At 36.1% G+C, this 16,706-nt stretch overlaps 1 pseudogene; it reads right to left on the bottom strand.

Moving 5' to 3' along the window:
* Positions 1-11,815: 11,815 nt before the first annotated feature.
* LOC102846174 overlaps positions 11,816-16,706 on the bottom strand; it is a 77,634-nt pseudogene continuing 72,743 nt past the window's right edge.

Genomic DNA, 16,706 nt, shown 5'->3' with positions numbered 1-16,706 from the left:
ATTTTAATCTGGTATATTTAAAAAGTTTGAATACGTTGTTTTCTACAAAAGATCCTTTCCAATTTTTCACCCCACCTGCTTATTAAACTATGCAAACCTATGATTAACACCCTCCCCACCCCACCCATCTACACCTCCCTATTTTCACCCTCCGCCTACCCCACCTTGGATCCTCATACTCATTCTACAAAAATGGTTTTATAGAGTATTTGTCCTGGTGAGTCTGAGTTATTTCACTCGGCATAATGCTCTCCAGTCCCTCCCAAGTTAGGTAGTAATTTACAAAATCATTTCTTCTTCATAGTATTCCACTATATGAATGTATTTCAGTCTCAATCCATTTATTTGTGGTTGAACATCTGGACTGTCTCCATGTTCTTGTGATGGTGAATAATGCTGCTCTGAACATTGGTGTACAACTTTCTGTTTGGGTCTCAGTTCTCATTTTCTTGGGATATATTCCAAGCACTGAAATAATTGAGTCATATGGCATTTCTATGTTCAGCTTTTTGAGGAAGCACCAAATGCCTTCCATAGTGGCTGGACCATTGGACAACCCCACCAATAATACAAAAGCGTTCCTATCTCACCACATCCTCTCCAACATTTATTATTTTCTGTCTTGTTAAAATTTGTAATTACTGGAGTGAGATGGTATCTCATCATTGTTTTGGTTTGCACCTCTCTTATCTCTAGTGATTTGGATCATTTCTTCATATGTCTGTTGGCCATTTAAATATCTTCCTCAGTGAAAATTATTTTCATGTCTTTCACTCATTTTGCAATTGGGTTATCAGTCTTTTTCTTGTGGAACCCCAGGAGTATTCTATAACCTTCTGTTATGAGACTCTTGTCTGAGATGGTATTACCAAATGTTTGTTGCAAGTCAGTAGGTTTTCTTTTCACCCTGTTGGGGGGAAAAATTATAAACACAGGAATTTAATTTAGAAGTTTCTATTCATCAATTTTATCTTCTTCAGATTGTATATTTTTGGCTGTATTTGGCAGTCTCTTTATGCCATAAGCTAGGGTTTCTAATAGTGATCCCAGTTTATCTCTCATGAACTTTATGTTTTTGGACTTTAATCCCATGTGTATTACCCACCTTGAGGTGATTTTTTTCTAAATTTTTTTATTATTAATTTCAATGAAAATTTACAGACTTTGGATTTCCCCTCATTCACTGTTTCACTTTTCTCCCCTCCTAACCCTACTCCTCCTCCAGTACACTCCCCTCTGGAAAAGTAAAAGAAAAATTCTTTCATTGTTTTACAATTCCCTCCCCCCAGGTCCACTCTACTATGCAGCCTTTGCTCTGGACTCCTGTCATGACAAAAATACCTAATCACATATCCCTTTTAAACAGTTTTCTCCCTCATCTCTTTCAATGTAGTATAAAATTATTGAATACATTTTTCTCAGTCTTCCCCCAACCCCAATATCAGTCCTGTTTTACAACAGTGGCACCGTGCAGTATATGTTCTTTTTGTGACTGAGACACTTCACTCAGCATAATGTCCTCAAGGGTCACGCATTTTGAATAATAATCATATGAGTTCCTTGTTTTTCATTGCAGCATAGTATTTCACTGTGTGAATATACCACAGTTTCTCTATCCATTCGTTTGGTGATTGGCACTTAGGTTGTTTCCAACTCCTTGCTATTGTGAACAAAGCCACAATAAACATGGGTGTGCGTATATCTGCTTGGGTGTCAGTTATGCTCTCTTTGGGGTATATTCCCAGAAGTGTAATTGCTAGGTCAAATGATATCTCTATTTGCAACTTTTTGAGAAATTGACATGCATCCTTCCATAGTGGTTGCCCTATTTCACATTTCCACTAACAGTAAATAAGGGTTCCAGTTTCTCCACAACCTCACCAGCATTTGTTGCTTGCTGTTCTGTTAAATTTTGCTATTTTTACTGGAGTGAGATGATATCTCATAGTTGTTTTGATGAGGTGATTTTTGTGTATGATGTGAGATATGGATTCTGTTTCTGCTTTCTGCAAGTAGCAGTTGAGTTTTGCCATCACCATTTGCTGAAAAGGTTGTCATTTATCCATTTGATGGGTGTTATTTTCTTGTCAAATATCAGTTGTTCATAGATAGAATGGTCTATTTCTGGGTTCTCAATTCTGTTCCACTGATCTATGTGCCTGACTTCCCCATAAGAAAAGTCCTAGACCAGATGGCTTGACAGCTGAATTCTACCAAGCATTCAGAGATGATCTATCATGAATTATACTTAAACTATTTTGAAATATTGAAAAATAAAGACCACTCCCAGAGTCATTCTATGAGGCAAGCATAGCCCTAAAATGAAAACCAGGCAAAGATATTCCCAAGAAATAAAACTACAGACCTATATCTCTCATGAATATAGATGCAAAAATCCTTAACAAAATCCTAGAAAATAGAATCCAAAGCACATTAAAAAAAATCACCATGACCAAGTGGGATTCATAAAAGGTATGAAAGGATGGTTCAAAATAAGACATACAATCAACATAATTCACCATATTAAAAAATAATCAGAACCATATGACCTTTGTAAATGATGCAGAAAAGGCATTTGACAAAATCCAACACCATTTCTTGATCAAGATATTCCACAAAATTTGAATAGAAGGGAATTTCTTCAACATAGTGAAAAGTACGTTTGAAAAACCAAGAACTAAAATCGTTCTCAATGAAGAAAGACTAAAAACCATTTTCCTTGTGAACAGGGACCAGGTAAGGATGTCTACTATCACTACTTCTATTCAAAGTTGTACTGGAACTGCTTGGTAGGGCAATACTAGAAGAGAAAGTAAAAAAAAGGTATGTAGATCAGCAAAGAGATAGTTGAAATATTGCTATATGCAGATATAATAATGTGTATAGAAAACCCTAGAGATTTAATAAAAACCTATTAGACTTTGTAGATCATTTTAGTAGAGTGACAGGATATAAGATCAACATCCAAAATTCAGAGGAATTCCTGTACAATAACAAAGAGAACTGAGAGGAGGAAACCAAGACAGCAATAACATTTACAATAACCAACCACAAATGAGATACTTGGGAAAGAACCTAACTAGAGATACAAAAGACTTATACAAAGAAAACTACAGATCATTTCTGCAAGACACAGTAAAAGAACTAAAGAAATGGGAAAATGTGCCCTGTTCATAGATAGGAAGACTCAATATTGTGAAAATGGAAATTCTATCAAAAGCAATATAAAAATTCAGTGCAATCCTAATCCAGATACCAAATTAATTTTTCAAGTAGGTAGAAAGGGAAATTGTCAAGTTTATTTGGAGAGGCAAGACACCCTGAATAAGCAAAACACTCCAGAGAAACAAAAATGAAGTGTGAGGTATTGTTCTCCCTTACCTCAAAACCTACTACACAATGACAATAAACACATTAGCATAGTACTGATACAATGCTCAATACTCTTTTCCAACATCATAACTTAAGACGTCAATTTTTCTTCTGTCATCCTTAGTCACTGTTCATCTCTGTGATGCATGGAAAAGAATTGTAAGGACCATGGTCTGCATCAGGTGCACCTCAGTCTCTAGATTGACATCATTAATCTTCAGTAACCTGCATGGGTTCCTAACAGGATATTTTCCTAAAGCAATTCCTCTTTTGATTTCCTGACTGTTGGTGCTAAAAGTGTTGATTGTGAATGTGAGCAAGCTGAAATTATCCACAATCTCCATGTCATCTCCATCTATGTCTGTCTAAGGCAGATACTACAACCCTGCTTGCTGAAACTGAGGGAAACTTGAAGCACTTGCTGTAGAAGGTCAAGGACTGCAGCCTTCCATATGGATTGAAACTCAACATCAGGAAAACAAAGATTCTCACAACTGGGCTGATTGGCAGCATCTTGATAGATGGTGAAGAGATTGTAATAGTTAATAGCTTTAGTGTGCTTGGTTCCACAATCAACAATCTTGGCATCAGTAGCCAAGGAATTAAAAGATGAATTGCATTAGGAAAATCTGCTGTCAGACAAGAGTACTATTCATGGATAAGAAGACTCAATATTGTGAAAATGGTAATTCTGCCAAAATCAATCAACATATTCAATGCAATCCCAATACAGACACCAAATTCATTTTTCAAGGAGATCAAAAGGGAAATAGTAAAATTTACTTGGAGAGACAAGAAACCTGAAATAAGCAAAACACTTCCGAGAAACAAAAATAAAGTGTGAAGCATACCACTACCTGATCCCAAAACCTACTACACAGAAGTAGTAACAAAAAAAGCACATGCTATTGATACAATGACAGGCAAATCGACCAAGAGAATAGAACTGAGGACCCAGAAATAGACTCAACTATCCATGGTCAACTATCTGACAAAGAGATAAAATCTATCACACTGCACTGAATACACTGCTAAAGAATAAGTCTCCAGGGTTATATGAGATTCTAGTTAGCATATTTCAACCAAAAGATGATACCCTGGACATGCTCATCTGTCTATGACAATAAATTTAAGGGAGCGTTACCTGTCCTATTGATTGGAAGATAGCCATATTTGTTACCATTCTCAAGAAATGGCATCCAACAGAATGTGGAAATTATCAAACAAAATCATTAATATCACATTGTAGCAAAATATTACAAAATAACATCTAAATGAGCTGGAATAATACATTGACAGTAAATTAACTGAAGTTGAAGCTAGGTCATGACACTAGGCATATTATTGCTGATGTCAGATGTATCTTACCTGAACATTAGCAGAATATCTATCTGTGTTTTGTTGATTATCCAAAAGCATTTGAGTGTGTGGCTCACACAAAAAAAATAAAAATATTATGGTTAACATTGAGAAGAAAGAGAATCCCAGTACACTTAACGGTGCTCCTAGTAAATCCCTAAATAGTCAAGAAGTTCTTGCTCAAAAGGAACAAGTAAAAAATTTTGCTTTAAAATCAGGAAAAGGGTCAGTGATGTCTTCTATCACATAGTTATTCAAATTTTATTCTTAGAAAATAATCTATGAAGCTGGAATATATGAAGAAGAGTGTAGCATCAAGATTGGGGAAGGCTCATCAACAACGTGTGTCATGCACGTGTGTGTTGAAAGTCAGAAGGATCTGTCCAGCAAGAACATCAAAGACTTCAATATGGATTACATCTCAACATCAAGAAAACAAAGTTTCTTTCTATTGGTCAGTGAGCAATATCATGATAGATGGAGAAAGATTGAAACTGTTAATTACTTGGATCTACAATCTCCACCACTGTTATCAGAAGTTAGGAGATCAGAAGACGTAGTGCTTTGGGTAAGGCTGATGTCACGGTCATCTCTAAACTACTGAAGAACAATGATATCAGTTTGAAGGCTAAGATGGACCTGATTGAGAACATGGTATTTTCAATTACTTGCTATACATCTTAAAGCTAGTCAATGAATAAAGATTGTATAAGCAGAATTGATGCCATTTAGTTGTGACATTGGGGAATGTTATTGAGTATTCCATGGACTACAAAAAATTGTGCAGGTTTATCTTGTAAAAATGCATCAAGAGTGGTTGTTGGAGGCAAAGATGACAACATTTTGTCCCTAATACTTTGGATATGTTGTAAGGAAAGGCTTTTCTTTGGAAAGGGATATAAGGTGGAGTGTCAACAAAAGAAAGGAATTCCTCTCGTAAGATGGATTGATGTGATGACTCGATCAATGAGCTTGAGTGTATCAGAGATGTTGAGGATTGGGCTGGATAGGACAGGATTTAGATCTATTGTTCATAGGATTGTCATTAATTCAAAGATGACTGCTACGTTATATATATTGATATGTTCTGAATCTAGGATTATAGTAGAATTATCTCTAATGTGAATACATCCTCATAGAATTCTAAATAGCAAGAAACCTCTTTTCACTATGAGCAAAGCTTCTATCCATGCACATGATAAGCAAATATTTGAAAGTTGTAAAAATGCAAAATATATTTGCCTATATCCTTCAAACTATTATAGGAATTGGACAATGAATAAGGATGATAGAAGCATTGATGTCTTTGAGCCATGGTGTTACCACTGAACATTCTATGGATGGTCAAAAGAACAAACAGGTATGTCTTGGAAAGGGTGCAGCTGGAGTGCTCTTTTAAGGCAAGAATGCCTTATTTGGGGATGATGCTAGAAGGGGATATTCCTAAGAAAGGAACATGATGCTGGGAAGCATGGAGGGTTGGGAAAAGAGAACAAGAACCTCAACCAGTTCAATTGACATGGTGATTGTCACAATGGGCTCTTGTGCGTCAAGAAGTGTGAGGATGGCAGAGGATAGAATAGGGTTCAGATCTTTTGTTCATACTGTCGCTATGAGTCAGAGTTGACTTGATGTTACCTAACAACAACATCAGGTAAAGTGTAAAAAAGAAGCATTATTCAGACTATTATAATTTTGTTTTTGTTAATACTGTGCTTTAAGAAGATAGAATCTTTTGTAATATCTTCAAGTTATTTTCCAGATATGAGCATTTCAGTAGTTAGATAGTAAAGTCAGATGTTATAATTCAAACTTGACATTTATTCTGAAATTGAAGAAATTTTTTTACAGTAGAATTTTATGATAATATTATCTAAATAGCAAATGGTTACTGATCCAAATAGTAAATATACATTTATTCTTTTATTTTCTTCAAAAAATAGCCACACATTCTTACTAATTGATTACAAATTCATTTTAAAGAAAAATCCTGGTGGAGGCCGCTTTAGCCAGAAGATAAAATTTAAAATCAATAAAATGGGACAATTTAATATATGTACCTACTATGTAAGAAATATTAAGAATAAAAAGACTATCACATCATGTAGGTAGAAACTTTTTCAAACATGTAAAATCCAAGAGAAAAGTGTTAAATGATGCCAAGTAGTTGTATAATGTACTAATCTCACTCTGTATACTATATATATATATATATATATACACATATATATAAAATAATAGAAGAAAAATAAAGTATAAGGTAAATTTAATTGTTATTGTTATTTAAAGGAAACTACATAGATTTGGTAACAAAATGAATCATTTATTCTGCAATAAGCAATACTGCAACTTAGATTAAAGAAAATAATATTGTGAAACATACTAGTGCAAATAATAAAATGGCATAATATTATAATATTTATATGTCTGATAAATTTTGCATGATTTTATTATATAATAATCATAATCAGGGGAGAGATGTAATACCAAATTCATGGAAAACATTCTATTAATATCCATAATGTTTGCAATGATAATAAAATAATGCTATTGCACAGCCATATGAGAAAACATTAAATGTTGGTAATCCAGATGAAAGATATCCAATATTAGTATGAATGTTTATTCCTGTATTGTCTTTAAAAATAGAACAATAAAAAGGCTAATTGAAATCTGTGAAAAAGTAAACTAGCTATAAACTAAAATTCAGCCATTCAAATCAACATTTCTGTGGGAGAACAAAGATGTGGAAGTCTACTTATAAAAAATAGAAAGCTTTCAAAAAAGTAAGGCAGTGACACTTTGTGCTATTGTGGTGGTGGTGGTATTGTTGAAACTGTTGTGTTGCAACCGATCCATAGTTATCCCTCCAGAGGGTTTTCAGAGGCAGTAAATCCTAAGGGAGGAGATGACTCATCTTTCTCTCACGGAGTAGATGGTGGATTAGAACCATGTGTCCTGAGGGTTGAAGTGCAGCTTCCTACTATTAGGCCATTGGAGCTTCACTACCATATTCTTTTTGTCGTTGTTATGTGCAATCGAGTTGCCTACGACTCATAGTGAATTTAAATGCAATAAATAGTCTGAACTCTGCCCTATCTTGAGCCAATTTCACTCTGACACGCTTACTCCCATTATCCCAGTTACTGAGTCAATCCTTCTCATTCAGAATGTGCTGTCTCTCCACCTTTCCAACTATGATGTTCTTCCCCAAGAACTGTTCCCTCCTGGCAACATGTCCAAAATATGTGAGACAGAATATAAAAATCCTTGCCTCCAAGAGTAGTTTGGTTTCACCCTCACCAGAACATCTACTCCATGGTAGAGAACTCCATTATAATGAATTGGGTTTTGGTTTGACACACTGTATCTCAAAATAAACTTCTTGAAAATAGAAGTACAATACTGAGAAGCCAAAGCAAAGGATAAGAATCAAGGTGTTAAGGAGCTAAACAGAATCTTTCAAAGGGCACCATGAAAAAGCAAAATACAATATTGTGATGAAATGTGTGTGCAAAGAACTGGAATCAGAAAATCAAAAGAGCTGACCTCAACCAGCATTCCTTAAGCTGAAGGAACTGAAGAACAAATTCAAGCTTCAAGTTGCAATAATTAAGGATGCTTTTGGCAGGCTATTGAATAATCTAGGAAGCATAAAAAGAAGATGAAGAAATATAGAAAGTCACTGTACCAAAAATAATTTGTAGACACAGAACAATATCATAAAACTAAGTGTGAGAAAGAGGCAATGGGATGAAGGAGGAAGTTCAGGTTGCTCTGAAGGACTTAGCCCAAAACAAGGCCCCAGGAATTGATGGATAATCAACTGACATATTTCAACAAAAATCGCTTCCTTGGATGTGTTCATCAAGAAATCTAGACCTGACCAACTGACTGGAAGAGATCCATATTTATTTCTATTTAAAAAAAAAACAAGAACAACAAAGTGACCCAATAGAGTGTGGGAAGTATACAACAATATCACTAATATTACATGCAAGCAAAATCCTGCTGAAGCTTATAGAAAAAAAAAACACACCAAAAACCAACCAACCAAACAAATACCAAACCAACAACCCAACCAAAACCAAAGCAAAACCAAGAAGCAACTATAACAGTACATAGAAAGAGAACTACAAGAAATGAAAGCTGGGTTTAGAAAAGGCATTGAAGACACTATGGCCAATGTCAGATGGATCTTGGCCAAAAGCCAGAAGAATGTCTATCTTTGTTTCATTGACTATGGAAACACATTTGACTGTGTAGATCACAAGAGATTGTGGCTACCATTGAAGAGAATGGGAATTCCAGAATACTTGACTGTGCTTGTGTGAAACCTATACTCAGATCAGGAAGCAGACCTCAGAACAAAGCAAAGAAACAAAGTATGATTCAAAATTAGTAAAGGAATGTTTCAGAAATGCATCCTGTCTCCAATTCTTTTTAGTCTACACTCAAAACAGATCATTCAGGAGGTGGGACTTTATGAAGAAGAATGTGGCATCAGGATTGGAGGAAGACTCATCAACAAGTTGCATTATGCAGATGGCACAACCTTGCTTGCTGAAACTACAAAGGATGTGAAGTGCTTGCTACAGTAAGTCAAGGACTGCAGTCTTCAACATGAACTGACGCTCAACATCAAGAATACAAAGATTTGAGTAACATTACAGAGCAGAGAGAGTTGAGGAGGCTTGGTCTGGCTCCCACTCTCACAGCCCTTGCAGTGCATGGAGCTCCACAGAGACAGGGTCTGGCCAGGCAGAGCCAGATGACTCTGGGTGACTCTGTGCTTTGTGGACAAGAAATAACTAAACATGGGCAAAGGAGGCTGACAGGCAAAATGTCATTGTGTGCACTTTTCACACAAACCTGCCAAGAGAAGCACAAGAAGCACCCAGATGCTATGTCAACTTCTCAGAATTTCCTAAGAAATGCTCAGAGAGGTGGAAGAACATGTCTTCTAAAGAGAAAGGTAAATTTGAAGACATTGCAAAGGCAGACAAGGACCTTTATGAGAATGATATAAAGACCTATATTCCTCCTAAGGACGAAACAAAAAAGAAGTTCAGATATCCAAATGTTTCCAAGAGGCCCCCTTCGGCTTTTTTTTGTTGTTGTTTGTCTGTTTTATTTTGAGTAGTGCCTCAAAGAGGCTGCTAAGCTGAACGAGAAGTATGAGAAGGATATTGCTGCTGCGTATAGGGCTACAGGCAAGGCTGACGCAGTCAAAAGTGAGTTGTCAAGGCTGAGAAAAGCAAGACGAAGAAGGATGCGGAGGAAGATGAAGAGGATGATGATGAATAAGTTGGTTTTAGCACAGTGGTTTTGTTTTCCTTGTCTATAAAACATTTATGAATTGCTATAAAACAATCAGCATACAGATTGAATAGGTTAGAGAGAGACTACAACACGGACACATTACTTCCTTATGAATTTTAAACCATGCAGAGTTCCCCTGCTCTGTTCACACGACAGCTTCCTGGTCTAGGTATAGGTTCCATATGATGACAATCAACTGCCCTGGGATTACCATTCTTCTCACTCTCAGCCAAAGGTTGTTATGATTCACACACTCAAATAAATGCCATCGCACAGTTAATAAAGCATAAATACACATTTTTCTAGTATTATTTACTTTCAGCTTGAATCAATCTGATATCAACAATGATATTCCTGGTGTCATGTCCTCTTCTAAATCCTGCTTGAACTTCTGGCAGTTCCCTATCTATGTTCCATTCTAGCCATCTTTTAAGGACCTTCAGCAGTATTTTGCTCACATGTGATATTAATGATATTGTTCAATAGTTTGCACATTTAGTTTGACAACTTTTCTGGGAATTGGAACAAATATGGATTTCTCGCAATCTGTTGTTAAGTGATGTAAGATTCTCATTATTCTCAAGAATATACATAATCTGTTATGAGCCATAGAGTTAAGTCTTTGTATATTCAATAAAACACAATGAAATATTTTGCATTCTCTTTTTTCAACCAAGATTCATCTATATAAGCAATGATAGACGTTGTGTAATATCCTATTCTGAATCCAGCTTAAATTTCTGACAGTTCTCCATCAATGATATGGCTCCTGCCATTCCCTTCACCCACCCATATTTGAAGTTAAGCTTATATTTTATTTTTTTACACCTTATTTTTTAACTGAGATTTTAATGATTATTCACAGAGAACTTGGGTTTATATTCATTTATTGTTGTACATTTTCCTCCCTACAACCCCCTCCCAGTTTACTTTTCTCTTTGAAAAAAAAATCCTTTCGTTGTTGCATAATTTCCTCTCCCCCCTCACCCCATCCAAGTCCACTTTGCTATGCACCTCTTATTCTGTGCTGTTGTCATGCAAATAATATCTAAACATTATTCCTTTTAAACAGTTCTTTTCCTCATCATTTTCAATACACTGTGCATTATTTATCCTTGGTTTTCTTAGTTGCCCCCTAATCCCCATGTCAGCTCTGTTTTATAACAGTGGCATTATGCAGTATTTGTCCCTTTGTGAGTGATATATTTCACTCAGCATAATGCTGTGTCCTTTGAGTGTTTGGTATATGTCATTCCACTGTCTTCTTGCTCACATAGTTCCTTGTTGAGAAATCGGCACTTAATCTTACATACTCTCTCTTACAGTTTACTCTTTGTTTTTCCCCTAGCTGCTTTTAGAATTTTCTTCTTATCTTTGGTTCTGGCAAATTTGGCTGATATATCTTGCTTTTTTCCTTTTTGGGGTCTACTGCATATGGTGGTCACTTAGCTTCTTGAATATATATTCTCTCATTCTTCATTATGCCTGTAAAATTTTCTGCTAGTAATATTTCCACCATTTTCTTGTGGCTATACATGCTTCTTCCTGTTCTGGGATCCCAATTATGCTCATGTTATTCCTCTTGATGGTATCCCACATTATTCTTGGGCTTTCTTCTTTTCCTTCCTTTTTGATTCAACTTTTTGTTATATCAGATCAATGGTGAAAATTCTACCTTCTATTTCATTGGTTCTCTGTTCCATCTTTTAAACTCTGTTCATATCTCCCTCCAACATGTTGATAGCATCTGAAACATTGGTCTTTATATCTGTATTGTGCTTTCTTGTTCTTTGAGAGCTTCTAATGTCTCATTTATTTTATCTGCTTTGTCTTGTTCTTTTAAATTCCTCTTGGTTTTCACTTGCAGTGCCCTGTAATTATTTGAGTCTTTCACCCATTGAAAATATTCAATCATTATTCTTTTTAATTCTGTGGCAGAAAGTTCCATCAGACTCTTTGGCTTCAGGAAATCCATTGATAGTGTGTCACTTTTGGGGGTGACATCTTTGTTTTGGATTTGTGAAGGGTGTGAGTAATCTGATTCTTCCATGACATTGATGTGGTAGTTTTCATGCCTGAAATCTTAGTAGACTCTTGGTCTGAAAGCCTTGATTCTGAAAGTCACTGCTCCAGAGGAGAGTTGAGCAGCTACGCTGCCTGAGTTTCTCTCTGAGCTTTAGACTCAAGGGAAGACTCACTTCAGTTGAGGAGAGATTGTAGCCTTTTAATTAGCAGCCTTCTCTGTCAGGCAACTACTGCAGCTAGGCCAGTAAAAAGTGCCTGCCACTAAAGGCAGCTCAAGCTTTGGGAAGAGGGAATAAATGAAATGGTTTCACCTATGATGCTGTTGTCCCTGGTGCAATTCAGAGGGGTAGCAGCAGTTGTCTTCCAGGTGTTGAGGCTGAGGTGTCCAGGCAATGGGTCAAGGTCCTCCAGGCTAGATTCAGGGTCCAGGTGTTGGGTGTGGGGCCTCTAGTCTGAGGCGGGGTGTTGGGGGGGGGGGGGGTGATGGGTGGGGCACCAGGTAGCAGTGTCAAGGTCTGGTGCTCCAGGCAAAAGAGCAGTCCAGGCCACACTCAGTATTTTTCTTAAGACAGATGCTTATTAATTGACTGTATATGAGGCAGTGTTCAATATTGTAATCTTTTTTGTTTGTTTCTATAAGAGAATAATATTTTTTGCAAGATTTACTTGCATATGATATTTATGGCACTGTTGACATTTCCACATTCTGTCCATTCAATTTTTTTTTTGGTAAGGGAAAAATGTGAAATTCATCCAGTCATTTGCCCAAATAGCTGTCTTTCAAATACCTAGGCATAGACTAGTGAGCACATCCAGTGCTTCTTCTGTTTATTGAAACATGTAAATTTGTATTTCATTAATTCCTAGAGTCTTATTTTATTCCAATACATTCAATGAAGGCTGAACTTCTTTCTAACTTAGCATTGATTCGTGATCAGATGTAAACCCTAAAATTGTTCATTGTAAAAAAATTCTTTTCGGAACAGTGGTTTGTATTCCTCCTAACATCTTTCAGTGCTTCCTACACACTCAAGATTTTGCCCATAGAGTTCTTCAAAACAGCAACTGGATGTGTGAGTAAGTTTTTCAGTTCTTTCAATTGTAAAAGGTTGAGCTTGTTCTTTTAATTTTGTAACTCCACTTCCTTGCACATTTCATAATGCTTTACCTTTTTGAGCTACCTTTTGAAATCTTTCATTCCTCTCTTTTACTCCACCATATATTCCCTTTGTTTTGTCTCTTGTATTCTAATGTGTGTGTGTGTGTCTGTGTGTGTGTGTGTGTTTGTTGTTGTGTACCATTGGGTTGGAACTGACCCTTAATTGAGTCACTAGTGGATTTTCAGAGGCAACTGTTTAATTGCACGGGAATAGATTGCGCATCTCCTATGGAACAGCTTTGCCACATATCTGCCTTTCAAATTTCTTTTCATAGACAACTGAACATATTCAGGGCTGCATCTGTTTATTGAGACACATAAATTTGTACACACACACATATACACACACACTCACTCACTCACAAATACATACACATATATAGGGAGCTCTGGTGGCCTACTGGTTAAGAGCTGTACTGTAATCTCAAACAGCATGTGATTAAAATTCAGTCTCTCTATAGAATAGGGATGAGCATTCTCCTCCAGTGCAATTAACTGCTTCCGAGAACTCACCACAGTAACTCTGTCCTTTCTAACACATTGTGGTAGTCACTGTGACAATCTATCTTACTGAATGTCTTCCAGTCTTTTGCTGATCTTTTCTCTTTCACAACTTGCTGTCTCTTTTCAAGGACTGATTTCTACTGAAAATATGCACAAAGTAAGTGAAACAAAGTTTCTCTATCTAAGGAGCACTCTATTAGTACTTACTTCAAGAAAAATCTATTTGTTCTTTGGTAGTTCAAGGTATACTCTTCGGCAACACGCAATGTAAAGATATTTGTCCTTTTCCTATCATCCCTATACTTTATCCTGTTTCAAGTTTCATAGGAAGAAACTGAAAAGAGCAAGGCCTGGATTAGGGACACCACAGTGGTCAAACTGACAATTCTTATTCCCTAGCACTTTGGAGAGACTCTTGACGGCAAAATCCCCCAGGGAAGCATGTCTTTTATCTAAGTCTTGGTCTTCTCAATTATTTGCTATGCATCTGATAGCTTGATAATGACTAAGGATGGCAGAAGAAAAACTAATGCCCCTGAGTTGTTGTGTTGAAGAAGAGAAATGAACATTCCAAGGACTAAGAAGAGCACAAAAAAGATCTATTCTGCAGAGGGTAAAACTAGTTTTCTCTTTGGAGGCAAGGATTTTGAAGGTTTGTCTCATAAACTTTGTATATGCTACAAAGAGTCATCAGTCCTTGATGATGTTTGTAAAAACATGATGCTTGTAAGGGTGGAAAGTCAGCACAGGAGAGGATAAGATGAATTGACAGAGTGACTGTGCAATGGGATTAGGTTTGTTAGACAAGGTAAGATTGGCTCCAAATATGGCCAGATTTAGAGTATTGTTCATAGGGTCACTATGAGTCATAGTCCACTTGATGGCATATGATAGTACAATGCATATAAATATAATTATAATGCAGAGTAGGAAGGTTTGTATAGATATTTGAAAAGAAGTGTAGGAATTTAGAGATAGTACCAAGTTGCCCATCTCATATCCATTTTGACAAATCCCATTATGAACATATTATGACAGGTTGTAAGGGCATAGACTATCTTTTGCAAACATCAGAAGCGCTTCTAAATTCCCTGAGGCCACCAACGTCACTCTTAATTGAAATATCAATTAGCAATACTAAAACTGTTCTCCAAGTTTCTCTAAAGATACTTGTTATTCCCTGGCTAATTTAAAATAATACGAGAATAAAGACGGTAACACATGTGTGGTCTTGATGATTCATTCCTTGACAGAAATTTAGTATAGTTACGCAGGACAAAATTGAACCTATAAATGAGGCAATATTCTGGTGTTATATTGCATAATAAGGAATGTGATAAAACATTATCAGTAGTGATAATAATAATGCCATTCAGAGTAAAAAGAAAATTAAGGTCTCCAAATCAATTAAAAATACAGTAAACTGCCTAAGTTTTGTGTTCTTAATTAGACCACTTAACATGTCAGTACTCAAGAAGGTAGTGATATGTATAAGTAATAAATGAAAGAAATATCTCTTAAAATACAACATGGCTTTGCACAATAAAGCAAATTATACTATTATGTAAATTCAGCATTTACTTATCAGTGAGAACCTCAATTTACTCAGTACTGAACATATGTTTAAAACTTGTGAATATATGTTTAAAATTATTGTTATTTTTTAGTTTTCTTTTCTTTGTCATGACATAAACCTGTATTTTATCTTAACTGAACTTCACACTGAAGGCATTGCATTTTGTGGATAGAAAGTTATGCTACCAAGTCCAAGGTGGGTGATTTTAATTTGTGGCCCTTAGTCCTGATTTTAATTGTTTTTGTCAAACATTCTTTTAAGTGGTATAGCACTGGCTGTCAATTTGTTGTACAGAGTTAACTTGTGGTTACTGTGATGCTAAACACTGTGACACTGATACATCACATGCAACAATGGTTGTCCATGGTGGACAGTGTTTAGTGGAGCTCCTTGATTAAAACAAACTTGGAAGCAGGAGTGGCATGCACTTCCACAATAGCTTGCCTCTGTTAACTCTATGTACTTGGAAAAACTATGGAAGTTATAGGGTAACTGAGTTGTCTACAACTCGACGGCACTTAACAACATAGAAGGTAAAAGACATATTGAACTAATTTAAAAATTAATTACATTTTAAAAGTCCATTGGATTGTTTTGTTCTAGAAACTTTAAAATTTGTCATCTGTAGAAAAAAATTAAAATTATAACATTTTTCAGACTATCCACTTAAGCCAAAGAATAGCTGAATCACACACATTTGTTATAATATAGTTTGAGTTCTGAGGCCCAGGAGAAATTTCAGCTTCGTTTAATCCAACCGCCATGTTTTCCTAAAAGTTGTGCAAATTGAAATACCTAAAAATTTTCCTTCTTAACTTTGATAATTTTCCTTTAAACAAATCCACATCAAAATATTAGCTCTCCATAAAATATTTTGATTCTAGAAATACATTTACTGAAACAAAATCACTAACATAGAAATATTATTTAAATGTGTTTGACAAGTCAAGTCTTGTTATAATTACTCAGGTTAACTTGAGTATCATTTAGAGAAACTTATCAATCTTTTTCATCAGAATTGTTGTTGTTGTTGTTGTTGTAATGTGCTGGTCAAGTTGCCTGTGACTCATAGTGACCCTATGTACAATAGTCCTAAACTCTGCCATCTCTGACACACCTACCCCCATTACTCCAGTCACTGAATCAATCCATCTCATCAAGGGTCTTCTCCTGTGCTGTTCCTCCACCCTCCCAAGCATGCCATCCCTCTTCAAGGACTGGTCCTTCCTTGCAACATGTCCAAAGTATGTCAGACGAAGCTTCAGAATGCTTGCCTCCAAGGAGCAGTCTGGCTTCACCCTATCTAGGATGAATCTGTATGTTCTTTTAGTGAACAAGTGGTTGATCTCCAGAATTCCTGGCACAACTTGTTGATTATACCTAGGGCAA

The sequence above is a fragment of the Elephantulus edwardii genome, unplaced genomic scaffold (genome assembly GCF_000299155.1).
Source record: "Elephantulus edwardii isolate Elephantulus edwardi_28Jun2011 unplaced genomic scaffold, EleEdw1.0 scaffold00173, whole genome shotgun sequence".
Taxonomy (NCBI): Eukaryota; Metazoa; Chordata; class Mammalia; order Macroscelidea; family Macroscelididae; genus Elephantulus; species Elephantulus edwardii.
This window is presented reverse-complemented; position numbering and strand designations above follow the sequence as displayed.